At 44.1% G+C, this 26,745-nt stretch overlaps 1 protein-coding gene across 11 annotated transcripts in view; it reads left to right on the top strand.

The window, feature by feature from the left end:
* The window catches only part of Esrrg (estrogen-related receptor gamma), a 606,376-nt gene that overhangs the window by 359,835 nt on the left and 219,796 nt on the right, over nucleotides 1-26,745 (top strand). The gene's annotated exons all lie outside the window — the stretch shown is intronic.

Raw genomic sequence — 26,745 nt, forward strand, 5'->3', positions numbered from 1 at the left:
TATTAAATAAATCTTTTTAGGAAAAGAAGGAAAAGTGATGGTGAGAGATGTAGGAGTTGAAGGAGAGGGGAGGTTTGATCAAAAGATAACATATGTATGTATTAAATTATCAAACCGTAATAAAATGATTGTAAAGATCAGAGTATCTTAATGTAGTTAAAGAAGATGGATGAGCTGTGGTCAAGAATGGGCTCAGTGCTCACAGTGCATCCCTGTGCCCTTCTCTCAGTTGCTCTGTCAGAGTGCTTGGGGCACATCGGAAATGAACCTCAGGGAGGCTTTCCTACCTTTCTCCCATACTCGGTTACAATCTTCCCCTTTTGAGGAGATTCAGTTACATGTTAGTGAATTTGATGTCACTCCCGTCATCTTGAAATATCTGTTGGATGGATGGATGGGCACATTCCCATCTGTGGAGTTGGTTCTCAATTATCCTTTCTAATGGAATTGAAACAGGAGAGGCACATTTGACAGGGAAACCTACAAATCACTGACAAAGTCTCTGTGATCAAACTTCCCCAGCAGATCTCTCAGCAACTTCAATACAAAGTAACAAAAAAAATGCTACAATTTAAATTCTTCTCTCTCTCTCTCTCTCTCTCTCTCTCTCTCTCTCTCTCTCTCTCTCTCTCTCTCTCTCTCTCTCTCTCCCTCTCTCTCTCTCTCTTGCCTTTTGTGCTGAGGAATGCTACTCAACCTTATGGCTTGGATATGTGTGAAGATGAGGGGGAGCGTCCCAATGACTTCCTCAGAATATCACAACAGTGTTACAGGACTAACTCATTGTTGGGAGGAGTTCAGAGAGAGGCAGTGGCTTGGCAAGCTTGTTGCTGTGTTGAAGGAGTGCTGGTGAACTTGAACCAAGTGAGGAAGAGGAAAGATGTTCCCAGGTGCCTGCTGTTAACTGCATTAGGGGATGAAAATAAACAACACACTTTCTGTGTGCTGGGGAAGGCAGGAGCAGGACCAGATCTGGAGCCAAGTTTGCCCTTTTCTTTTGAAAAAGTGAATCCTTAGAGACTTGTGTGAGGTGTGCAGGGCGTGGGGTGACTGTTCCCTGGGGCCTAGGCCTCTGGAAGAAGGCTTGGGTGGGGTCAAGGCCATATTTCTTCTTAATGCTTCTGGACTATTGAAAGGATTCCCCCCACCCCCAAGTCTCCTTTAAATCATCTAGCTACAGCCCTGTAAGTTACTTAAGAAAGCTCTGATGGTTTGGAAAGAAAAAAAAAAGTAAAATATACATGGGTTTTACTAAAGGTCTGGGAGCAACAATGTAACATAACCAAATGGCAAGTATAGGCTATCATCCAGCAAGGCTGTCACGCTGAGGAGAGGGGGCCCCAGGAGCCCTGGCTTTATGCCCACATGAGAAATTACTGGTGAATGTCTAGGCCTGCTTTCAGTAAATGCAGACAATAAGTGCACACCTAGCCTCCAGCTCCACTCCCACCTTCGTGACGCTTAAACCCTCCGGTTTCTTATGATCTGCTAAGAGACGATGACACCTAAGTCTCTGCTGCCTGCAAATGACTGCTTTCAACTGGAGAATCATACAAATGCTTAGTTTATTTTTAATTTACAGTTCTATATGCTTTACTCAAGAACTATATGAATGTAAGAATATACATAATTTTATGTATTTGTAAAAACTGTTATAAAATATGCAAAAACCCAATTTTACCCATGGGGTTAATTTTTTAGAAAAGGAGGAACATAACCCGTCGATTTATTCTATTATTATGTGTCAATTAAAAATAAAATAAAAGCAGAGCATACAGCTCACACCTTCAATCCCGGTACTCAGGAGGCTGAGGCAGGAGGATGGCTGCGAGTTCAAGGACAGCCTGAGTTACATGGTGAGGAGAAGCCAGTCTGAACCAAAGAGACCCCAGCTCAAAAACAGAAAGTGAAATGTAATTAAAGCCATTTTTAAAGCAGAGTATAGACTTGAGACAAGTAGGGGTACAATTGGCTCGTTGAAAATCTTCCTGATATTTTCCTATCTCTCTTTGTGTAAGGAAGTTATCAATGACATAATTAATGTGGGCTTTTAAGATGGACTTTTGGTTGCATCATAGAAGATGAGGGCAGAAAGGATGTCAGGGCTTGAGGATAAGCAGGAGAGCCGTGAACTGCTTTCTTCTGGACACACATTGTTGCTGCATTCATAAACTGTGGTTTCCGGAATAAGATGGGACCCATTACCATTCACACAGGGAGAGCAGTTTACAAGGCAGCCCCTAGCTCAGGTCCTTTTCACAAGTTAATGGCTTCTGGGGGAGGCAGATTTCTATTTCTTCAGTAGTGTAGCTGCTGGTGAGTAGCCTGTGATGCCACCATCGCCACAGTGGTGTATACACCAGCAAACTCAGTGAGCGGGTCATTTTAAAAAAGACAGGAGTGTAAAAAGCAAACTTGTTGGAAAGGAAGAGTTAAGGGGAGCTGGGGGCAGGATGAGAGAGGGAGATGGGGTAGCAGGTGTGATGGAAATGCATGATACCCGTGTATGATATCATCAAAGGATACATTTTAAAATACCCCTTGGCTTTCTTTTGTCATGCTTCATAAAAATCAATGTTCTTTGATAATGAAAGAGTCTGATTCAGGCAAAAGTCTCTGAACCATCACAGAAGATATCCAAATGTGTGGCTCTCTCTATACAAAGTAGATGTACATGAGCACACATGTGCAGTTTTAAATTGCTGATATAAACTCTTGCAGACAAGTTTATGTGCTTACAGAAACTTCTCGTTATAGTACTCTGCACCTGTGTATGCATGTGAGTTTATATGTACTCATGTATATGTATATATGCACATATGTGTATAGATGTGTGCACATATGTATTTGTTTGCACATGTATGTATATGTGTGCATGTGTATGTATGCGTGTGTAGATCTGTGTGTGTGTGTGTGTGTATGTAAGTTAGTAGTGGGGCATGGCTTTCATTTGTCATTTAGCTATCCTAATCGGTAAGGTCAGTAGGTTATACAGACAACAAAGTCAAATGTAGGATTTTGATTCGTGGAAATGACTCATCAAGTTGGAATGAGCTGTGCTCTGTTCCGTATGCTGGCTTCTCTTGAATTCTGATAAATTTGAAACTTGAATGGAACAAACAAAACATCAGTAAGTTGGAAAGACAGCAGAGGGTAATCATGTTTTTCCCTACAACCCCACAGAGTCGGGGTTACCTCCAAACCATTTCACAGGGGGAAGAACCTAAGCCAGAGAGGGCAAAGGTAAGCGACAGTCCTTCATTTGGCCAGTTTTAACTGTACTGCCCAGATGTTTCCATTGAGGGAAATAGTGGGCTAGGGACATTGCTCAGTGAAGAGCAGTTGTCTGAGATGCGTGAGACCTCAGGTTCTACCCCAGCCCTGTGAGGAAGAATGCCAGAGAAAAGCAGCCCCCTAGCAATATGCTTCAGACAGACACATGTGTTCCTGAGGCAGATCGAGCTTCTCTGCTTCAGGAAACAAACACATAGAGAGGTCATGAATTGTTCCCAGGTTTCTCGGGTGACTCCGTAAGTAAAGGTGCTTGCTACCGAGCCTGGGGACATGAGTACAGTCTTTGGATTTACGTGGTGGAACCAGAGAGCTGACTCCCACAGACTGTCCTCCAAGCTCCACAAGCTCACCACAGTGCTTGTGTCCCAGCCCCTCACACATAAATAATAAGCAAATGAAGCAAGATAAAATGTAAGAATTGATTCCTTTTGTTGATTTTCAGAAGAGGAACTCCCACCTCCAGTCTCCTATAGCAGTTGGGCTGAACTGTGTTCAGTTGCTACCTGTCATTCTTTCTATCAGAGACCTATCCCCTCCTTCAACCCCCTTTGCACAGCACCCTTGTTACCACTGTGGAACTTTTCAGAAACTTGAAATATGTGAAGCTTCTTGGTGCAGAGAGGAAGCAGGGAAAGGAGGATGCTGATTCTGCTTACTAAATCAAGAAGCAATCCGTGTTTCACAAATGTCTTTGTGTTTGAAAGCCATGTGCACATCAAGCCCTTGATTCTTGGAGTTCTCAGTTGTTCATCTGCTAAATGGGAACAACAGCCACCTTTTGAAGTACCTGAATAACCCGGGGTTGAAAGACCATGTGAGGTTGTAAGGATGTTAGCTGGTAGCTCAGTGGGCAAAGTGCTTTCTGAGTGGGCAGGAGGACCTGGGTTCAATCTTCAGCCCCCAAATAGAAGAATAAAATAAGTCTAAAAGCCAAGTAAACTTAAAGTAAAAGCATCTATTTTCTTTCCTGTGGCTGAAGTCCTCTTGAAGTAACCAAACCATGGGGCCAAGATGATGGCCTTTAGCATGTCAAAGTGGTTGACCAGATGGCCAGGCCCATTCTACATAATGACTCGTACTCTGGTGGTTTGTAATTTATGAAGCTTTCTAATCGGAAGTACACTTGGCTGCCAGCAAGCTCAGCCACAGCATAGATACAGCTCCATCTCAAAATGAAGAAAAATTCAACCTGATACTCTTTTCCCAGAAATAAGGAGCCGCTGCAAAACCCAAGTGGGTTAGTAGAGCCCGTTCTGGGCCTTATTTATAAACTCAGAAGAAAGATGCAGGGCAGTCCATGCATGGCTCCTAGCTTGGAGTGATGATGGGGAAGGATGGTTGGAGAGTGAGGAAGAGAGAGAAAGTGCAGGGAAAGAGCTGCAGTGAACTGATGAGAACATTTCTCTACTTCCATAGTAAAAGGAGGGCTTTTGGGTTTGTTTGTTTGTTTGTTTGTTTGTTGTTCCTCCTAATTTTTTTTAATTGATTTTTTTCTTCCTGTATGTGTATGGGTGTGTGATGTGAGTTTGTGATGTGGTAAGCCTCTGGACCCACATGTGTACATACACACCTGTGTCTATGCGTAGCACCAAACTTGACTACACTGTCTTCTTCGATAGCTCTTCATTTAATCTTTTGAAACAGAGTCTCTCGGTGTACCTGGAGATGGCCAGTTTCAGCTAACCTAGCTAGTCAGTTTGCTCCAGGATGTGCTGTCTCTGCTGGGACCACAGGTGACTTACATACCTACCTCCTTCGTGTATTCTGGGGACCAGAACTCTGGTCTTGATGCTTACACAGCAAGTGCTTTATCCACTGAGCCATCCCCTCAGCCTCCCATCAAAGGTTGTTACAAGTTGGAAGAATGAGAACTGTGTTGACATCCTCACACCTAAGATGCTGCCTGGTAGTATCTTTCACTAGGGATGTGAACTCTACTAGTTTTGTTCTCTGGTCTTTTTTCTAACACAACCACCTTGCTAAATTAGTCCCATCTGAACTCACAATTTCCAGAGAACATGGCTTGCTACACACACACACACACACACGCACACACACACACACACACACACACACTGCCCCCTTTCTCCTCCTGACATAAGGAGACTAAGAATAACCCATCCATCCACTCTTTCGTGTTGGGTGCCTTTGCGATCTGGAACGCTGAGATCACTAACTTCAGGCTAAGAAATAAATCTGCCTTCAAAAAGCACTGAGAGGGATGGGCGAACATTTTAGAAGAGAAGTCCGTGAAAGCCTCTTGCAGTGCTAGATGGATCTGTGTGGGTTGATGAACCACTCAGAAAACAATAGTTTCCTGATTCGGTTGTCTTAGCTTTTAAGCTTTAGCCGTGAGAAAATGGTTAAACAGACAGCCATCACTTTGCCTCACATTTCACTTGTGTGCTTTTCTTCCTTGCATCAGGGAAAGGAATGGTGTCTCTCATTTGATTCAAGTGAAATCTTTGAAATTGTATGGCTTTGGGTTAAGGGTGTAGGGGTCGGGGGAAGCTCTATCATAAAGGAAGAGATCCCAGTGTGTTTTACAAGTAGTGGCATATTGCCTGTGGACTTCCTCATGTGTGACATTTGCTAAATTGCCACTAAAAAAAGTTCACAGTTAAGTCATGGATTTTTCATAGAGGGTCATACATAGCTAAGGAACTTTATTTTTTAGGTCTAGGTGTTGGTAGTAGAGGATCTTGGGATGAACTGTATCTAAGTGGTGTTAGGAAGTAGATGTGCATTGAGCATCTGTAATCAAAATCTCAGTCTGATGGTTAAAAAATCTCACGAGCCCTTGATGAACCACAGAACTTTATAAAGCAGTGCTTTGAAAACTAGGGGTGGAATATAGGCAGAGAAAGAACCGAGGCAGCCCTCTGAGGAGTGCGAGGGAGTCAGCCGCAAATAGTGGAGAAATGGCCTAGCTGGGAGGCTTACCACGAGCAGAAAGCAAGCAGTCTGCGCTCTCCCAGGCAATGGCGGCCAGCTTAGAAGCGCCACTGCCCTCTGTTGTTCAAGGAAGAAATGCAAACCCCAGAACAGGAGCTTTGGCAGCCTTTGCTATGTAAACAGACCACCACTGCGAATCAGGACTGCACTGGAAGGAAAGAGGGAGGGAGGGAAGGAAGGAAGGAAGGAAGGAAGGAAGGAAGGAAGGAAGGAAGGAAGGAAGGACAAAGAGGGGCAAGTGAGGGAAGAGAAGGAAAAGAATGAAAGGAAAGAGGAAGAGAGTAGGAGATGGGTAGAGAAGGAAGCTAGGAATACAGGGGTAGGAGAAGGAGAGGAGGGCAGAGAAAGGCTAGAGTGCTCTCTGCTCTGCACTTCACTATCATTGAGCAAATGGAAGAACAAAATTACTAACCCCCCACCCAGCCACGCTTACATTTATTATCGTAAGAACTATTCTTCAGAAGAAATATGGCCTACCTTTATTTTGCCTTTATTTATCTTATAAAGCAGGTTTCCTATTTTAGCTCGAGCTGAAGCAGATGATCTTGTGGCTATCCTCCTGTCTCAACTCCAGAAACACTGGGATTTCAGGTGTGACCTGCCACTCACTACAAGAGACACCTTTCAATTTAGTCCTGGCAGAGGGACCTCCAGTCCATCCACTTTCTTCACTGTTTCTTGGTTTCATAACTCTCAGCTGACACCCCATGCTTGGACCTAGTGTAATGTGGGCAACGATTTCTTGTTTCCCCCTTTCTCTAATTGACATTTCTCAGTGTTGATTTTTTACTTTTTACTCTGCTGTCCCCACAGCAAACACAAGGATCAGAAACGTATTTTAAAAGCTCCAGGAACATAGAAACTGGTACTCCTCGGCTATGTGTTTTACAAAATTAAAGATTACTGAAGGCAGGACAACGTCATTCAGGCGGATCATTTGGAATTACATTAAACAGCTGCTGGTGGGCAGCTGATGACAAAGGCGTCCATTTTGATCTCCTCAGCACAGGGACGCTAGCAGGGCGCTCCCCACGTGGAGCTCTGAAGAACACATTGTGCTCTGGAGACCCACACAGCACGCTCCCTTGGTGCTTGTTGCCAAACACTGGACTCTAATCACTTTGTATTCAGTCACAGATCCAGGAAGTCCAAATCCAGCCAGACAAATGCAGCCTGGCTTAGCAGAAACAGCTATAACAGGTGCTTCAGTGTGGTCTCAGGGAACCTGAGAGACAGGACAAACAGTAGAGGATAGTGACCATCCTGTCTGGTTGCCCAGCGCACAGGATGGCACCCGGCCCTGAGCAGCGGTGCGCCGTGGAGGCCAGCTAATTGATGCCTAAGTGATGGTGGAACAATACAAAAAAGATGCTTAGGTACCCTAGCTCTGCAGGCCCTCTGCAAACGGACTGCTGCGGGGGCATCTGTAGTCTGGCCCCAACCCCGAGACAGAATGGATGGGAGTAAAGCTCATGTACGGTTAGAAACTAAAGGGGTGGATGACTGATTTGACGTCAGCAGGTGCTGAAGATTGCTGGCACATAGCAGCCAATGAAACTGGACTGGCTGCTGGCCTGCTCTGCCCCTGTCTGCAAGGACAGGTGGTGCACCCAGCAGGCCATGCGCATGTGCCCTGTGACTGTTTCTCCACGAAGCCCATTCCTCCCTGTCATGGGTTCCTTGCCACATTCCAGGTCTCAAAAGCTGAGCCCCTGAGAAAAAGTTCACAAAATGCAACTGATTCTTTGATGCCCTCCCAAATCATCTCACTTCAGAACCAGTGAGACAGTATAGATGCCTCGTAAGGAGCAGGGAGGTGGGAACAGACAGAAAATGCCCGAATTTACCTGGCGTACCCTAAGCATCTGAACACTAGAGGAGAGCCTGGGGCCCCTGTGCGTTTAGTCAGGGTGAGCTGCAGAGGAAACCGGAAGCAGGAAGTGGCAAACACGGACTCACAGTTCTGTTAATAGTCAGACTCATGGTCTGGTATTTGCCTCTGCATCGGTGTTAACATTTGACTGACCGTCTTGTGTCAGTCAAAAGATTAAAGAAAGCCCTTTATTCTTCTAACCGGATAAAAAGATATAGGTCAGATTAGAGGAACTGGGCATTTTTTTTTTAATTTTTAAATAAGCCATTGAGTGTAGTAGGCATTAGCAAGGGTATATTTACAGTGAGTTGAGAACTCATTGCTTATCATGGCTTTGGCTTTCATTTGCTTCTCTCCTCTCTCTCTCTCTCTCTCTCTCTCTCTCTCTCTCCCTCCCTCCCTCCCTCCCTCCCTCCCTCCCTCCCTCCCTCCCATCCATTCTATAGCTCTTAGTACTTACTTACTGGATTCTAGACCACTGCTCTATCACTGAGCTACCTTCAGCCCAGAGATCTTCTTGTAATTTGTATTTTTCCATAGCTATACCTTCAGATACCCCCATCTCAGCACACACATCTAAGGTTTTCAGGAGTATGACCACTTCTATCACTCCATGTTACAGGATCCATAGCATCCCCCTCTCATTCAGTTACAGCACACTGAGGCAAAATGAGGGTGACAGACTGAGTGATCTATGTCATGCAAGCATAAGGGAAAATGTGAGTGGAGTTCACTAGTCATATTTTGGTCCCCTACGCATGAGTGTCAAACTTGGAGTCACACTGACTACCATTTTCATAGATGAGAAGTCATATCTAAGGACCTGAATTCACCTTCTCTATAAGCTAGCCCATTTCCTCACTAACATGTCCGTAGACTCAGGCCTCCAGAGAGGGAGTGGTTCCTCCAGGCTCACCATTAGCTCACAGTGGGGCCACCATTCTTTATCTCTTTATTTTATTGGATATTTTATTAATTTACATTTAGAATGTTATCCCCTTTCCCGGTTTCCCCTCCGGAACCCCCCATTCTGTCCCCCCTCTCCCTGCTTCTATGAGGGTGTTCCCCACCCCCGCTCCCCATCCTGGCCTTCCCCTACACTGGGGCATTGAGCTTCTGCATCACTTTGTATGTGCATGAGGTGTGCATGTGCAAATGCGATTGTGCTGTGGCTGCAGACAGAAGTGGCTGCCAGAGGAGAAGTCAAGGGTTCTCTTCTCCCGGTGTCTCCAGTATTCCCGTCAGGCAGGCTTTCTCATTGAACATGGAGATGACTGTTGTTTTTGTGGTGTTGCTGATGTTCCTGCTTCTGATAACCTGCCCTTGGATAATAAGAGTGTGTAGCTATGCTTGGCTTTTAGGTGGATGCCAGTGATCCGAACTCATGTCCTCATGCTTGAGCAGCAAAGTACACTTACCCACTGAACCATCTCCCCAGGCCAAGAGGCAGGATTCTATAGAGGCTATCCATGAGCATTTGGGTCCTGAGCATATACAGGTGTTCTGGTAGAGTCACGCTACCTGTTTGGAAGGAAGCACCATCACTATGCCCCGTCCAATCAGTTCCCTTGTATTCTCTCTCAGGGATACTGCAGCAACCAGATGGAAGCTGTGTTTCTGGAGGCAAAGGAGGGCTTGGTCAGGTGTATGTGTGTGTTGTATATGTATGCATTGTGTATGTGTGTTGTGTGCTATGTGTGTTTGTGTTTTGTGTGTGCTTTGTGTATTGTGTGTGTGCTCTGTGTATTGTGTGTGTGCTCTGTGTATTGTGTATGCTATGTGTGTTTTGTGTTTTGTGTGTGTGTGCTATGTGTGTTTGTGTTTTGTGTATGCTGTGTGTATGCTTTGTGTATGTGTGTGCTCTGTTTGTGTATTGTGTATGCTATGTGCTGAGTGTATTGTATATGCACACTGTAAGTATATGGGTGTGGTGCATCTATATGTGTGTGCTGTGTGTGTATGTGCCTTGTGTGTGTTGTGCATGTGTATATGCATGCTGTGTGTGCTATGTATGTGTGTGTGTGTGTTATGTTGTGTGTTTGTGCTGTGTGTGTTTCATTTGTTTACTAAGCAGACAGCTTCTGGGCTGAGGAAGCACTCCTGTTGTGGACATTTGACAGCCCTGTGTCTAAGGGGCGGATGAAGGATCCAGGAGTACTCGGTCATCTCTCCAGGAGTTTGCTCCTTCCTGTCTGTCCATGCTTCTGTCTGTCCATGCAGAGCAGGCACTAGAGTACCCTTCTTGAGGCTGAGCATCAGCCACAGAGGAGGAGTTTGTGATAGAGTATTCCAAGGATACCTTGAAAAATGTGTCTGCCTCATACTTTCATACACATTCAAATTCACTACACTTTCTTTTCCCAGGCAAGAAAAATGAAAATAAAAAAGTAGAGATAAGTTTGCGTCAGTGAATCCTTTTGGGTGGTGGGGTCCCTTCTATTCAGGATGCATGGTACTTCAGATGCAATATTAACACAGTGCTTAGGGTATCTTCCCTCTAACTATGAATGTCTCGTTGTCTTTGTATTTTCACCTTTTAATAAGCTCGCTTCTCTTTTTCCAGTTCAGAGGAGCAGTGGGTGCAGTGGGAGGCATCACAGCCTTGAGCCACTTCGAGCCCTAGGGTCACAGTATCCAGCTCACCACTCCCTGCTCCATTCCCTTGAATAAGTCGGCGTCTCAGTTCATCTCTTTCTTTATCACCATCACCTTAGCATACGTGCTAAAGATGCTGTAAATACGAAGTCAGATGATGACTCAACTGGAGAAGGCGGTGGTGCTCTCTGCCTCACTGACTGTGTGTGAGGTTAGACAGCAATCAGGCCAGCACTGCCCAGACTCTAAGCCAAGCCCTCCAGTCACTGACCATTTTGTATTGCTTCTTTCTTCCCAGTGAACAGAATGCTTTTCATATGTCAGCCATTGCCTCATAGAAGAGTAAAAAATAAAGACACACACCATGTAATTTACCAACTCGCTTTTTTTATGGTCGGTGTCTGTTGAAAGTCCTTGATTAAAACATGTAGATTCTTGGCACCAGTGAGCCTTTGTGATCAGGAGTGTATATGGAGGTGTGCACGTGGGCACAACCACGTGCAAGACTTCAGTGAGGGATGCTGTTAAACCATCATGGGAGTGCCTCTCGGAGCCATGTTCAGCTGATGCCTTCTAAGGCAACAATGCAGGCTAGCATCTCCCTTGTGTGTAAATATTTAGTTTGGCACCTAGCTTGGTGCTAACAGCAATGTGTTAAATGCCTGCCAAATATAGTAGAGATAAATTGACTCGACACCCCAAAGTTTAGTATTCTCTGCTTAATTGCTGTTTCTTCAGACTGCTGAAGACACTCTTTTTATTATCTCACTTGATCTTGTTAACTTTCTTCCCCAAATTCCCTCAGCCTTCTCAAACCTCTTCCCTTAGCAAAAAAGAGGACTGTTGTATACGGCAGGTGAGCAGGACCACACTACTCCTGGATTGTGTTCAGAGTATCATAAGGGTTTGTTCCTAATGGCAGTAAAGAAAATGGCTAAGAGCCAGAGAGATGGCTCAGTGGTTAAGAGCACTGACTGCTCTTCCAGAGGTCCTGAGTTCAATTCCCAGCGACCACATGGTGGCTCACAACCACCTGTAATGGGATCTGATGCCCTCTTCTGGTGTGTCTGAAGACAACAACAGTGTACTAATATACATAAAATAAATACATCTTTTTTTTTTTTTTTTAAAAAGGAAAAAAGAAAATGGCCAAGAGCAAAAGCCAGCTGCCCTCTGGATCTGGACAGACTGGGCATCGTTCTGCTAGTTGTCAGCAGAGCACCATGGAGCCTCAGTTTCCCAATCAGTAGCATTGGGTCTTAATTAAGGCTGAGTTCCAGTGAGCCACGGGATGGCAGGTGCTGAGGACAGATTTCATTCATCATCAGCTGGCAGAACTTAGCATCGTCCATAATGACCAGGACCCATTGCCATCAGGGCTGCTGACAGTGGTGATGATGTGGTGGTGTGAGTACAAGGTGACTTTTTAAAGCACCCCACAAAAGGAATTGTGTTGAGATCTGTTTGCTACTTGATGTTTCACAGTCTAAGAAGTTTTGCAAATATATGCCTGCTTTGAGGAAAACTTTAATCAGTGCACTATGTTAAATTTCCTTGAAGACCAATGATATCTCTGTGTCTCTCTGTGTGTGTGTGTTTACATAGCCAAGAAAAATAGCAAGTTTATTACCTAGATATTATTCCAGGGTTCCCCCATGACACCAGCAGTCACTATATAGTAGATGTATTATTTCATTTCGGCCACATCGGTATCCTGACTGAGAAGAGCAAACGCTCAGATTGTCTCCGTTTCCAGGCTCGTTGGCCATCCTTTGAGCACCTTCTTGTGTACTTGACTTGGGAAAGGGGTACATTTTCACAGTATGCCACTATCACAAAGCTGTGCCTTTTTGGGGTTTTACCATACACCTTTCATGTGGTACAGCTAGCAACCTTGTGCCATGGCTCTCTAATGACACCCCCAGTGAGGCACTGTCTTGACAGAAGGGGGAATTTGTTCCATTAAGCAAATATATTGGAGGTCCCATGCCTAGTTGGTATGGAGTACAGCACTGGTAGAAAACTTGAAAACCCCTTCACTTCTCATCCACTGTTGAACACATTCTGTAGTCATCAGAGATGGTGGGAAGCCCCCCTCTTGGAGGACTATCCTACCTAAATTTGAAGTCTAAGGGTCTTTTTAATTATCTAGGAGAGTCCAACACCAGAGGGCGATGTGAATACAACATTTTAAGTAGTTTTTATATGTATAGTTTATTTGGAATATGTAAACAAGTAACCTGGTTTCGTTTTTAATTTAATACAATTCTTGACTTTTGCTTGGAGGATCCTTGTTCCTTAGTCACTGAAAGTGCCCTCCTTCTGTGTCTCATTCTATTTTTATATTTTGGCAAAGAATGAAAAAGTTAAGATGCTATTTCTGTTCATTCAAATGGAGTTTATTGAGCTCTTACTGTATGTAGAGAATCACATTAAAGGCTAGAGGACCCTAGTACAGGACTAGGCAGAGTGTCATTCATGGAATCCTTATTAGTCAACTACTGTATACAAGCCCAGTGGAGACCGTTGGCATAAACTAGACAGTGCCTGCTTTAAAGAGGATACAGCCAATTGGAGAAGTCCAAGCCTTTCCCATCTGCCAGTAAGATTATCTAATTTACCACGAATGCGTCCTCTCAGGTCATCTTTAGAGACTTAGCTCAGAAAAGCAGTTTCTTTTTTTTTTTTTTTTTTTTTTTTTTTTTCCTAACTACAAACAGAAATGGCCTTTTCCAACCAACCAAGCAAACAACTCTGCAGAGCCGTTTTCTACTTATGGACGATAGCAGGAATGGATTGACCTTACCTATACTGTAGCAGGGCCATGAGTTCAGGATCGACAGTGGTTTGTACATCTGCTGTTAGGTGCAGAATATCAAATTAAAGCAGAAAAGAGGGTTTGGGTTGGATTGAGAACAGACGGGGTATTCAGATGCAAAACCTCTGAATTCTGTTTGAAGCCCCCTTGGGAGAACCAAGGTAGCTGTGTGAGAGGGCATCATAGAGAATAGATCAAAATGAGGAAGAGAGGTGGAGGAGAACTATCGAAGCCACTGCTCAGGACATCCACTTACATAGAACACTACGATTATTGAGGTGACGTGGGTCACAACCACTAGGACTTAAAAGCTGACCAATGTAAGCCTGCACACAGAAGCCAGTATTGCTCTCATGACCCAAGGGGTCATATTCATTAATCACTTACGTGATAGAAAACGGGAAGTCAGAGGCTGATGCTCTGCAGTGTACCCCTCCCGCTACTTAATAAGGAGCTGAAGTACTGATGCTCTAGTAGGTCCGAAGCTCTGTTGTGGACATCAGAGATAAGACTTTCATCAAGACCGCAGGTTCGTGAGAGAAGTAAAACCATGCATAAATAGATATGAAAATGCAAAACAATGGAGGGACAAGTTGCCTCCTGGGAGGAAATGACCTTTCTTAGTGTCCATATGGAGGAGAGAATTCTAGGGGCCGAGGGCACACACAGGGCTATGTCTAGGGGTCAGGAGTGTTGAGAAGGGGACTCTGGAGGCGTTGTTTGAACCTGGGGGATCTACATGTGAACTGTGAGCAGACATAGAGAAATCACTGTAATATAAATTACCCAGACCCCGAAGAGCTTCTAATTCTCTGGCAAGTCTCTAGCACTGTCCTCTCTGCAGGGACTCCACCCTGCTTCTCTGGAGCCACTCCATTTTGTTGGATACGCTTGAACGGACAAGTGGTACCAAGTAGAGACAATGACAACTCGGCATTACGTTTGATAATCAATTTCTTGTACGGTGAGCAGACACACTCAGCAGAGGGTTAACATTTCAAATTCTTTCCAATGGGGCAGTAAAACTCAGGAAGGGGTGAAGAACGCCCTTGCCGTTCATGTGTCTAGTATCTCCATAGTCTATTGTTAGAAATACAACCCTGTATTGACAAGTGTGGCATGGTAAGTTCAGAGCATCTTTAATGAATGTCAGCCTCCACACAGGTAGGCATCTGCCAGCCAACAGTTCCTGGGCCTGGGAAAAATGGTACACATTAAAAAAAAAAAAAAATCAAACCCTTTCGGTTCCTAAAAATTCTTCAGTTACTGTCTCTCCCCAGCATCTAAGGCAGAGTTACTATTTCTTTTTTCTTTTCTTTTTTCCTTCTTCTTCTTTTTAAATGTTGAGCACGTTCTTTTACAGGGCTTAGAAATCTTTCTGGTCCAATTGAACAAGAAAGGACTCCTCTTGTGCCTTTTTTTTTTTTCTCCAGGCTGATGAAGCCTTATAGAAATGTAAATGCATTAAGGGGCGCTCACAGGAAGCTTGTGCCAGGCTCCACTCTTCTCCCTGATTCTGCTGCTGTGTGCATCTCGTGTGTAAGGGCATTTAATTAGCTACAAGTTACAACAAAGACTTTGAAAGGAGAATATATCCCTGGCTAGATGCTTTTATTTTCATTTGGCGAACTGCTGGGTGTTTAGCTCCCTTATCAAGAACTGCATGGGCTGCTGGGCTAAATTGGGAGCATCTCCACACTGTTTGACAAATAGATTTTTTTGTAAACTGATTTAGCCTTTCCATTGTTTGCATTTCATTATATAGCAGACTTCATGTCACAAAATCGGTATTCATTCAAAACAGAGAATTTAGAGATAGGACCGTAGCCAGATAAAAAAAAAATATTGCACAGGTCAGGCCCATTAGGCACAGAATAATAGCAAGCCAGTGATCCAAGGGGCCCATCTTCAGCAGAGAAAGGGCAGCCATGGCTGAGGTCAGGAGCCAGCTGAGGACTTCACATGAGGCTGTGGACATATTTATGGGACAATTTGCAAAGCAGGTAGGGGGGAGTGCTAAGAAGACATCCTCTGCGACACACTGAACAAAGGAGACAGGTTAATTTTTTGTGTCTTGCACCTCCTTCCCCACTAACACACAGGGGTGGGGTGTACCAAGGATGGGTTTTAACACTGAGTTATGTCTTCTTTGGTTCTGAAACACTGGCTCAAAAGAGCCTGGGGAAGGTCTTTGGTACATATGGAAGGGCAGCAGCGGGGGAGTGCATATGGTATTAAGCTATGGCTTTAAGCTGTACCCCTGAGCTGGCCTGGACAGCCCCTCTTCACTGCCAGCTTCCAATGGAAAGTCCAAAGTTTCGCAGAGGAGAGTCATGTGAAAGAATTTGTTTCAGTAAAATAATTTTTAAAAAGTAAATGATCAAAGCCATAGGCTTCTGGCATCTTGTTCTTGCTCAGTGAGCATCCCACTTCCTCCCCGGTGGTCTTGCTCTCTGTCCTCACCTGTCAGTGTGGGGTTACTTATGATGAATGGAGAGTTGTCTTTCTCACACGAAGCATCATCTCCGGAGAATCAGACAAACCCAAGAAAGATGGCGGGGCGGCGTTTAGTTAGGAGATGGCAGGGTACTGAGCTTTCTGTCCTGCTGCATGCCTTTGCTGACCCCACGCAGATGCATAAATATTATTGATAAGTTGAAATCGCAGGGGAGAGAAGGAAGTGAAATGTTGGTGTGTGACCAGGAACCTGCCCTCGGTTCCAATTTAAAAAATATAGTATTTATGAATGAGCCTCCACCCCAGCCGTGGCCTGATGGTATTTCACCATGTCTCCGCTCAGTACTTTTCCCTTGCTGGCTCTTCTGATTTCTCTGAAGTGTTCTCCCAGATTTTGCCTAGAATGAACCCCATGTTCCAGCCCCATACCAACAAAAGGAAGAGAAGGAAGGGACAGAGGGAGGGAGGGAGAGAGAAAGGGAGTAAGTAAGGGGGGGGAGGGATGGAAGGAAGGCAGGAGGGAGATTCCTACATGTTAAGCAAGTGCTCTACTACTGAGCTATATATACCTCCACTGCCTGAGTATAATCTGGTCAGTGAGTTGGGGGTGGTTGAGTGCATGAGTTAGCCCAGGATGTCCCAGCCCTCACTGTGTAGCACAGGCAGGCATCACACCTGTAGTTATCAACCTTTCCTCCTATCTTAGCCTTTCCATTACTGGGTGCCCAGGCTTGCACCGTGCTTACTGGCTTAGATATTCTTTTAAGTTGTATTTACATATGCCTCACTGACTAGTTCTGTATTGCTTGCAGGGCATACCTTGGCAGTCTTGCACTTCGATTGTTTCAATTTCCTAAATGGACAAACTCATAAAATACTAGTCCTCAGGACAATGTCACTCAGAGGTGGTTTTCAGTTCACCTAACCCCACTCCCTGAGGCAGTGAACCCCACCCACTTTCTTCCCTTTCCAATACTGGTTGAGGCTCACACTTAACTTGAAGCACCATCTTGTGGCACCGCCAGGGCCATTCTGACTCACTAGCTTTAGAATCCAAACTGCTGTAGTCTCTAGACAATTCTCCTAGGCAGCTGGACTGTCTCATTGCAGGATTTCTCTTGATCTTTAGAGAACTGTCCTGGGATCACAAGCTTACAGGAGATACTCTGAGAACAGAACCAACTACCAACCGAGCCCTATAGTCCATTGACTCAGTGACTTTTCCATATGCACAAAGAATATCGTTCCATTTACATGAGCATAGCTCATGGTAGTCTTACATCACACGTCTCACACGTTTCATTCCTAACAAACTCTGCTTTATAGAGCATATTCCCTTATGATGTAAGCAAAAAGGGATGTGCTTCTTCCAAAAATATCTTTTGTGTGTGTGTGTGTGTGTGAGAGAGAGAGAGAGAGAGAGAGAGAGAGAGAGAGAGAGAGAATAAGAGCACTCACAGAGGTCAGAAGAGGGTGTTCAATCCCCCCTAAGTAGGCGCTGGGAATCAACTCAGATCCTCTGAGAGGAGCAACTGCTCTCAACTGAGACAGACCCCTCTATAGCCCCTCCAGCACGTTAATTAATTATCCTAACAGTAGAACTGAGAATTTCCCAGAGTCCACAGCCAGCCCTCTCTCTGCAGAGCTTTGAGTAAGGCAGTTCATTCTAAGCAGTGGATACTTTTTCTTTCCTTCCACGAATGAGCAGCATCTCCAACCCTGCAACACCATGTCTAGGTTTGCTGGTTTAGTTTTGAGGCTCCAGGGATTGGACCTAGGAACTCAAAGATGGTAAGGGAAAGCTGAACCAGGTATCCCTGACCCCATCCCCTTCAAGTTGATGTTTCTTCCTTCTGAGTCCTGTGTAGGATTGCTAATGATGCTGGGCTCCGCGCTAGTGATTTACTAGCAGTTCTTAGTCTCAAACTTGGCTGCACATCCAAAGTATCTGGGGAACTTTACAAACTCCTGATGCCAGAGATTATAAATTACTTGTCTAGATTAGAGTTTGGGGGCTCGCTGATATGTAGACTGTTTCCTTCAACCCCCTTAGCCACTGATGAGGTTGGAGCCATCCACATTTTAAAAAATGAAGAGACCAAGACATAGTAGGGTTGACTCCCTTAGTCTACAGGTCCCTCAGCTTGAGAAAAGAGAAAGGCAGGAGTCTATTTTCTCATCCTCAGAGTTGGGAGGTTCAGTCCAAAACAACAACAAACAACAACAACAACAAACCCTTTTTCATAAGTCAAAATAGATCTCATTTATCCCATTTAATAAGTAGCTAATTGAAAAACTGCTAAAACATTGAACTTCCCTGAAACACTTGTGATGCATACTTGCAAAAAAAAAAAATCAAGCTGGGTAAATGTTTATGAGATTGGTGTGTGTGTGTGTGTGTGTGTGTGCGTTCTGTGTGGTGGCCCTGGAGGGACTTGTGAGGATTTTCTGTCTGCTATGTAAATTGTCTTGGTGCATGTCCTTGGTGATGGAATAGCAGGCAGATGCACAGGGGAGAAGGTTCTCTCTGTGATACTACAGAATTTATTTATAAAAGATAACTCTCCCCAGAGAGGGTTGAAACCAAAGCCTGGTGCATGCCAGGCAAAGCCTTTTTCCACTGAACAGTATCCCAAGCCCTTCTGCTTGTTTTTTCATAAGAAATACTTGTTTCTCCTTGGGCTTTTGGGTCCCTCAGAGGAGTCAGACTTCTTGTCTGGAGGCAGCCAGAACAGCCATGAGGGGGGCTATTGCAAACCTTGCCAAGTGAAAAGCTGAGAAGGGAAAAGCAGAGCTGGGGTCTTCCTTTGTGTTCTGGGGTTTTTGTTGGTGTCTCAGGCATTTACTCACCGAAAAGTGCATGTATGTCAAGAAGGATGGACACGCAGCAAGGCAGACAGTGGTGAACAGCCGCTGTATTATGCTTTCTGAAGCAAAACTTCCTGGTGACTGACAGTTACAGGCAACCCAGTGCTTGCCTTTCTGTGTGGCCTTTTAAGAGGACCCAAGGATGGTGTATAAGAAACAGCATTAACCCAGAAGCAATGACGATGTAGAATTAAAAACTTGATACATAAATCAGGTTGTGACTTTGCAATGTCTGGGTGTCTTTGACTAGCCAAGGCCCCTGGATCTCAGTTTGTCATCTCTATAATGAAGACAGTGATGAAGACCATGATAATAGAATAATGGAATCTCCACAGGTCATACAAGTTGATTGTAAGGAGCAAAAAGAGGCCCAATCTGGGAAATAGTCTACCTGCTAATTATCATTTTAAAATGTCAACAGCCAAAGCTTCCAGGGTTCAAAGTCAAGTTTGTAGGCCCGATGGCAGGCACCTTTACACACGGAGCCATCTTGCTGGCCCCTTTGTTAGTTTTCACTACTTTGTTTAGAGTTCTAATTTATCAAAGAGTGAACTAAGTTTCTTTTCTCTCTAGTGAAAACTGTCTTTGATTTATTTAGCTTCCTAATTCAACACTCTGGAAGGAAGAATGAAAAAAAAAAACCAAAAAAAACCAAAAGACCCGAACAGGTTCTTCAATTGTGTTATTCTGCTTCCTGTAATGCGGACTTTGATTGCATGAACTTCAGGGCTGGGAAGGGTTGAGCATGGGAGGGGGGCACGTTGAGGGGAGAGGCTGGCATCTTCAAGGCATGGCCTGCCACTCCATCACAGTTATGTTGTTTGACCTACTATACAAGAGGAATAGAAGAATTCTTTGTCTTACTTTATTTTGTATCCAAAGTTTGCTTCCCTTCTCTTTTTTTATATTTTCATTATTCAATCTTTAATTTTGCGCGTGAGTACATGATTGCCACCAGACACGTGTGGAGGTCAGAGGATAAGTTGTGGGAGCTGGTTCCCACATTTTAGCATATGAACCCTGAGGAATTGAACTCAGGTGCTTGGTTATGCTTTGTGGCAAGGCTCTTTTCCTGCTGAGATCCACGGCTAGCCCTTAGTGTGGCTTTCTAGGAAAACAACAACAAACAATGGCTCTTACTACTATGACGTGTTCACATCAGGACTTAACTCTAGGGATGAAGCATGGGATACAAGAACAGGACTGCAGGTGTAAGCATGGGGACCTACATTTGATCCCCAACCCCCATAGCTGTCTCTTGTCAGAGTATGCCTGGGCCTAGCAAACATAGAAGTGGATGCTCACAGTCGGCTATTGGATGGATCACATGGCCCCCAATGAAGGAGCTAGAGAAAGTACCAAAGAAGCTAAAGGGATCTGCAACCCTATAGGTGGAACAACATTATGAACTAACCAGTACCCCGGAGCTCTTGACTCTAGCTGCATATGCATCAAAAGATGGCCTAGTCGGCCATCACTGGAAAGAGAGGCCCATTGGACACACAAACTTTATATGCCCCAGTACAGGGGAACGCCAGGGCCATAAAAGGGGAGTGGGTGGGTAGGGGAGAGGGGGTGGGTGGCTATGGGGGACTTTTGGTATAGCATTGCAAATGTAAATGAGCGAAATACCTAATAAAAAATGGAAAAAAAAAAAAAGAAAAAGAAAAAAAAAAGAACCCGGCATGATGGCATGTACGTATAACCCCAAAAACGATAGAGCCAGGTGCATTCCTGGGGGCTCAGTGGCCAGCCAGCCTCTTCTGAGAGTTCTCACGGTGAGCACACATGTGCATCTGCACAGCCACACAGGGCTTGCTTGAAGAACTGTGTGAAAGGAGATAAGAGAGCCAGAGAGCTCTCCGAGGTGAAACCTTTGTCTTCTTGGCCCAGTAGTTAGCCCCCATCCCCCTACTGGGGCAGTATCTGTGTCCTCTGTAGCTTTAGCATGTCACCTCAGAGAAACAAAGCCCTTGTAGTCATTCTCCCTTGGGTATTTGTCCACATCTCACCAACAAAATCTTAACGGGATGAAATTTAAGAAATGCGATTTCCTAAGGCCAAAACTGTGTGCAGGCTCCCAAGAGCAGCTCTGACGGCTTTGCCAAACTGTGATTTGGTCACAGTGCCTATCTGAGCTATTGTTCTAGAAAGTATAATTGCCCTGGAGCAGGAGAGTGCTGCTGCCATGGAGGCTGTCTGGGTCGCAGCGATGGCTACTGGTGGGGCTGCTTTATTTGTTTTGCATTATCCAGAACTTGGTCAATATGAATATCTGGAAAACAGAAAATAAAAAGATGAACAAAGTCATGTCTTCCCCTCCCCCACCCCCACCTCCTCCCTGGCTATCTAGTAGTTCATCTCAAAGTGGTGGCTGAAGCACTGTCCCGGATCCTGGCCTTGGCTTTTACATCCTTTCTTCTCTTTAATCTTTTTTCTCCTCCCATCATCCTTTCTCTTCTCTATTTATCTTACAACCAAACAAAACCAAACCCTCCAGGTTTCAAATTTCTTTATATTACACCAGTCAGCGAGGCACCATAAACTGAGTTCCCTATTAGCAGAGGAGGAACAGTCACGGTGAGTTCATTTGTTTGTTCGTTCTACCATCCATCCATCCAACCATCCATCCATCCATCCATCCATCCATCCATCCATCCATCCATCCATCCAACCATCCATCCATCCATCCATCCATCCATCCATCCATCCATCCAACCATCCATCCATCCATCCATCCATCCAGGATATGTACTTCATGTTTCTAAAGCATTGATAAGACTATTTGCCAAGTTCCATTACTGATCCTCAGGATGCCATTAGACTCAGTGCAGCTCCACAAATTGCAGTTAGATTAGTGTCAGAGTGGAGGCAGGGGTGTTGGTGGGGTGGTGGTGGGGACAGTAAGCATTTTGTAAAAACTCAATCTCCAAAGGCAATCACTACCCCCAAATCTACCTATGTTAGATGGGGGAGGAGGGAGAATTAATTTATAACAACCCACTAATTCCTTCTTCCTTAAAAAAAATATTATTTTAAGGTGTTGGAGAATTGGCTCAGCATCTAAGAGTGCACAGTGCTCTTGCAGAGAGAGGACTAGGGAGTTCTTCTACTAACACATTAGGCAGCTCCAGCTGCAAGGCATCTGATGCTCTCTGCTGGCCTCTGTGGGAACTGCACTTGTGTGCACAAACCCAAATTGGAGACACACACACACACACACACACACACACACACACACACACACACACACACACAACTAAAAATAAAGAAAAATCTTGAAAAGAAAAGGAAAGGTGTGATTTTAGAGATTCTACTATGCTTTGGGGACAAAGTATACATGTGGAATTTATCTCTTGGGTTTGAATGTGTCTTAACTCTTCAGAGGACCTTTTCCCTTGGGACACTCAGATCTCAGTGTGCCCTATTTCCATGCACTGGTGTATTGTCACCAATTGTGATATTAATGCTAGTAGTCTGATGATAACCAAGAGAGGAAGGAAATGTGAAGTTTCTGATAGGGACAACCTCACCATCTAGGTATATAACCTGTGTTAAGGCTCTTAGCTATCAGGAGCCATGTATCTGTAAGGTAAAACAGGTTGAACTCCTAACCTAGGCTAACCCTGCCTCTAATACCCCATTGTCCAAACTCACTTCTCTTGCCTGGGACAATGGAAGCCAGCATCACTGTTGAATGGCCTGAACTGCTTTAGTAGAAGGATGTGAAAGAAGAGATGCAGAAGGGTATACTCTCTCTCTCCTTTTGGGGGAAGATTGTACAATTGAGTTATTTGTAGAGCCAGCCAATTCTACTAACTCTCCTGGCACTGTCCTCCTCATCAGACAAGATGATCACTCTGAAGGCATTGGCTTTCCTTGCTCCTGGGCATTTTGTTCAGCCAGTGGACACATAGTAGAATAACAGGCAGTTTACAGAATCTTAAGGCAAATGTTATTTATACTTTACTGGGGAAGATCTGCCGCCTCCTCCTCCTCCTCCTCCTCCTCCTCCTCCTCCTCCTCCTCCTCCTTCTCTTCTTCTTCTTCTTCTTCTTCTAGAATGACAAAAACAGCTCAAAGAAGAACCAGCTTATTCTGGTGCACAATGTAAGGGTAAGTCTATCATGATGGAGCAGTCAAGGCAACAGGACCCTTGAGAAGAAGTGAGCTATAAGGGTATAGTCCATCATGATGGAGCAGTCAAGGCAACAGGACCCTTGAGAAGAAGTGAGCGATGGATTCATGCTGCTGTCCAGCTCCTCTTCCATCTACAGATGCAGGATCCCAGCCAAGGAATGGTGCCACCCAGAGTGGACAGTCTTCCTACCTCCATTAGGACAATCAAGATCATTTCTCACAGTAGAGCCCAGTGGTCTGTCTCCCAGGTGTTTTTAGATTCTGTCAAGTTAACATTGTCATGCTTGTACCTAATTTTCTTCTGTTTTAATTAAGACCTTGAATGACTCAAAGACGGAGTCCAATCGACTTACAGTAGCATTCTCTTATACCTATTCTTTCAATTGGATTTCAAAATAATGCTAATACTATTAGAAAACTCACTTTAAGGAGGAGAACAGTTAAGATTTATTTTCTAAACTGAAGGATTTTTAAGAGTATAAAGAGGGATGATTGTCATTCATGAGGCTAGGATAACAGGCTCAAATAAGAATGACCCTAGCCCAATAATTCATATACCTTCCACTTGTAACCTGCAACCAGGGCCAGGCAGTTTACTGAGTTAGTTTAACTTGTTGAATTGTGATAACAATTCTACAAAAACTGTTTTCTCAATTCCCATTCCATACAGAAAGAAACAAAAAGTTGCCTAGGTAAAGTGAGTGATTACCAAAGCCTTATTCTCTCTCTGGGTCATGTGAATGTGAACCTTGACCTGTCTCAGAACAAACCAAGGCTCCTTCCTGTAAGCCCTTTTACTTGACAATCTCTTGGTTTCTGCAGGTGTGATAGACATGGTCCCAATTAATCAGTGTTGGTTGAGGGAAGCAGATTTTTATCAGGCTTGGTCATTTGTGAAACAGATCCTTAGAGTTTGTCAGCCTCTAACGTTAAAAAAAAAAAAAAAAAAAAAAGGCTAATGAACTCTCTCAGCCCGTTCATGTGGATATCTGATGGCACAATCGATCTCCCTCTCTTTTCTGGTTTTTAAACTAGTTCTTTGAAAATCTGGACAAAAAGGGTTAATGGAAACTCTCAGAGTAGAAACCTTTCAAATTATATTGATAATCATCAGGGAAAGTGTGCTTCTTGTGTGTGTTTCATGAAACACACACACACATTTATCCTCAGATATACTCTACGTGTAACGGGGTGGCTAAGGTGGATAATTTGGTCCTTTTGCTGGCATCAAACCGTGCATTGATATTCAGAAGTCTGTCATATTCGTTCCACCCCTCCCCCACTGTTTCCTCGCCCTCCTCTGTTCCCTCAGAATGAAACCACCCTTTATTTTGGACAACGCGATCACACACACCATTGAGTCAACAATTTATAGCTTTTAAAAATAGGGACTTTGTCCCCTCTTAGGTTTATTGTTTATCATAATCATCTTTCAAGTGAAAAGGCTAATTTACCCTTTCTATAGGAATATTTTAAGCTTGATTATCATAATATTACAGCCGCCTGAAAAGGTCTAAAAACGGGACATTGACCTTGAATGTTTTCTGCATTTAGCTCATGGTGCTTAACATTCAGGAAAGAATGTAACTGCAGCTCATTTATTAATGTATAATTTCACGATGTTAACTATGCCTCCGTCATTGCATGCCATGCAGCCTGCAAAAAGCTTACAGGATGCCCTAACATGTATCGGATATTTTATGAGAGTGAGGGCCTTGGAAATACAATGTAACGAAAGTCAGTTTTCCCACTGGACTGACTGTAGTTTATAATTTAATTTTTACTGACACTTCCCCGTGTATATTATTAGCCTGACAAAACGCAAGCAAAATAATCCTGAATTAATTAAACAGAAACCAAATTGCCTCTAGTAGTTTCTCTGTCTCTCCTTTTTTATACACACACACACACACATACACACACACACACACACACAGAGAGAGGAGAGAGAGAGAGAGAGAGAGAGAGAGACCACTTGGAAAAGAGTTTGGTGCGTACTCAAAGTGAGACAATAGCTTCTTGGTGAATGTAGACTACATAATTTGGGGGTGGGTTAGATAGATTTATGGGACAAGAGGTTTGTCAGAAGGCAAGGCTTTTATTAGTGCTTCTGTGGAAGCGACCACTTGCCACAGAACTGATTTCATCTTGCCAATGGAGACAATCATTTAAATATCAAAGTCTACGCCCTAGAAACAAAAGGCCACACAAAGTGCGGTGAACTGATAGAGGTTCCGTGGAAATGGAAAGTGGGCATCCCAACTTGGATGCAAGTCTGTGCTGTCAGTGGGAAAGGTGCTAGCTTCAGCAGGCTCCTAGCACAATAGAGCCTGGCTTCTGCAAGTGACAGAACAAGGGACAGTTAGAAGAGGGGACCTGAACAAGGCCACAGGGCTTCTGAGGACAGTACCCAGGGTCTGGCATCTGACCTTCTGTGCTTGTTATTTAAGATGCTTTTCTGAAGGCTGCTTGGTCTGCTTTGGAATATAAAGACAGTAGTTTCTGATACTCTTGTTTAGTTAAGTTTATGTGCTATTATTCATTGTACCGTATACAGTACGTCTAAGATAGGAGGGAAAGTACTTCTAAAGGCTAAACCACTTTTCAAATGTTAGGGACTTGAGGGGAGACAGTTTTGAATGGTAGGATACAGGGCAAACTGGAATTATCAGTGCACTAGGCTGTTGGCTTTCAAATGTATAGCACATGTCAGAAGTGCAGTGTGAAACGGAGACCTTCAAACATGCCAAAGATGATTTTAAACAATTCAATGGATTTATACTATTGGTTCTCATGGACAAAGTTGAAAACTAAAATCATTAGAAATACAGGAATTACACCAAGACTCAATTCCTCATCATCTTTGCCTAACCCCAAAATACAGTGTTAGGATGTTTTAGGACATGGTTTTGGGGAATGTAGTAAAATTTCTGCCATATACAATTCACAGGAACCTATCTCTTGTTTCCACTTAGACATTGCTTGTTATTGTTTTATTCAAATAGAAATGAAATTTATCCTCTGACTGGTGCCTCTGCATTTGTTGAAGATATCCAGATATTTGTGAGTGCATTGTCTAATGAAGAAGAGATTGGAATTCTGCATAGAGTGTGTGAGAGACTGATAGTAACTAATTTATGTGTATTCAGTCCTCAGGGGTCTTGGTGTTTGGTTCAATTTCTTCCTGATTTGGGTGGACTCCTTGTGGTAAGATTGTAAAGGGTATACACAGATTAACAGTGCATGCTTATCTAGGCTTTGCTCTCTGTTCTCCCATGTCTGGTGTGTCTTGTAGTCTTCTCTGAGATTCTTGGGTGCTTAATTCAGCTTTACAGGTGGCATGTTTGTCATTAATAGTTCCCTGTCCCTGCCTCTTCCAAGATGAGAGAGCTCCGTGCCTGTGTTGGGCTTCCTGACAGGCCTTGAGCTATGTGCTTGTATACTTTCCTGCAAGCTTTTTGGCAAGTTTATTGCAATTGGGTATTATTTTAAATTGGTTGCACTGGATTTAAGATTGCCAGTGGCTCCTTAGGGTCTTGGGCAGGGTGTAAGCCAGATCACTTACCTAGCATCCATTGGTTGCTCAGCAAGGATGTAGTTAGGGAAGGATCAGAAAAGAACACTGTGCACATCTGTGCATGGTTCTCTGTGGGCACAGAGGACAGACTGGTCCATCGTGCATGTGAGTCCAAAATACACAGCAGAGAAATCAAATGGTCTGTAATGACAGCAAATAAATTACCCA

The sequence above is a fragment of the Mus musculus genome, chromosome 1 (genome assembly GCF_000001635.26).
Source record: "Mus musculus strain C57BL/6J chromosome 1, GRCm38.p6 C57BL/6J".
NCBI lineage: Eukaryota > Metazoa > Chordata > Mammalia > Rodentia > Muridae > Mus > Mus musculus.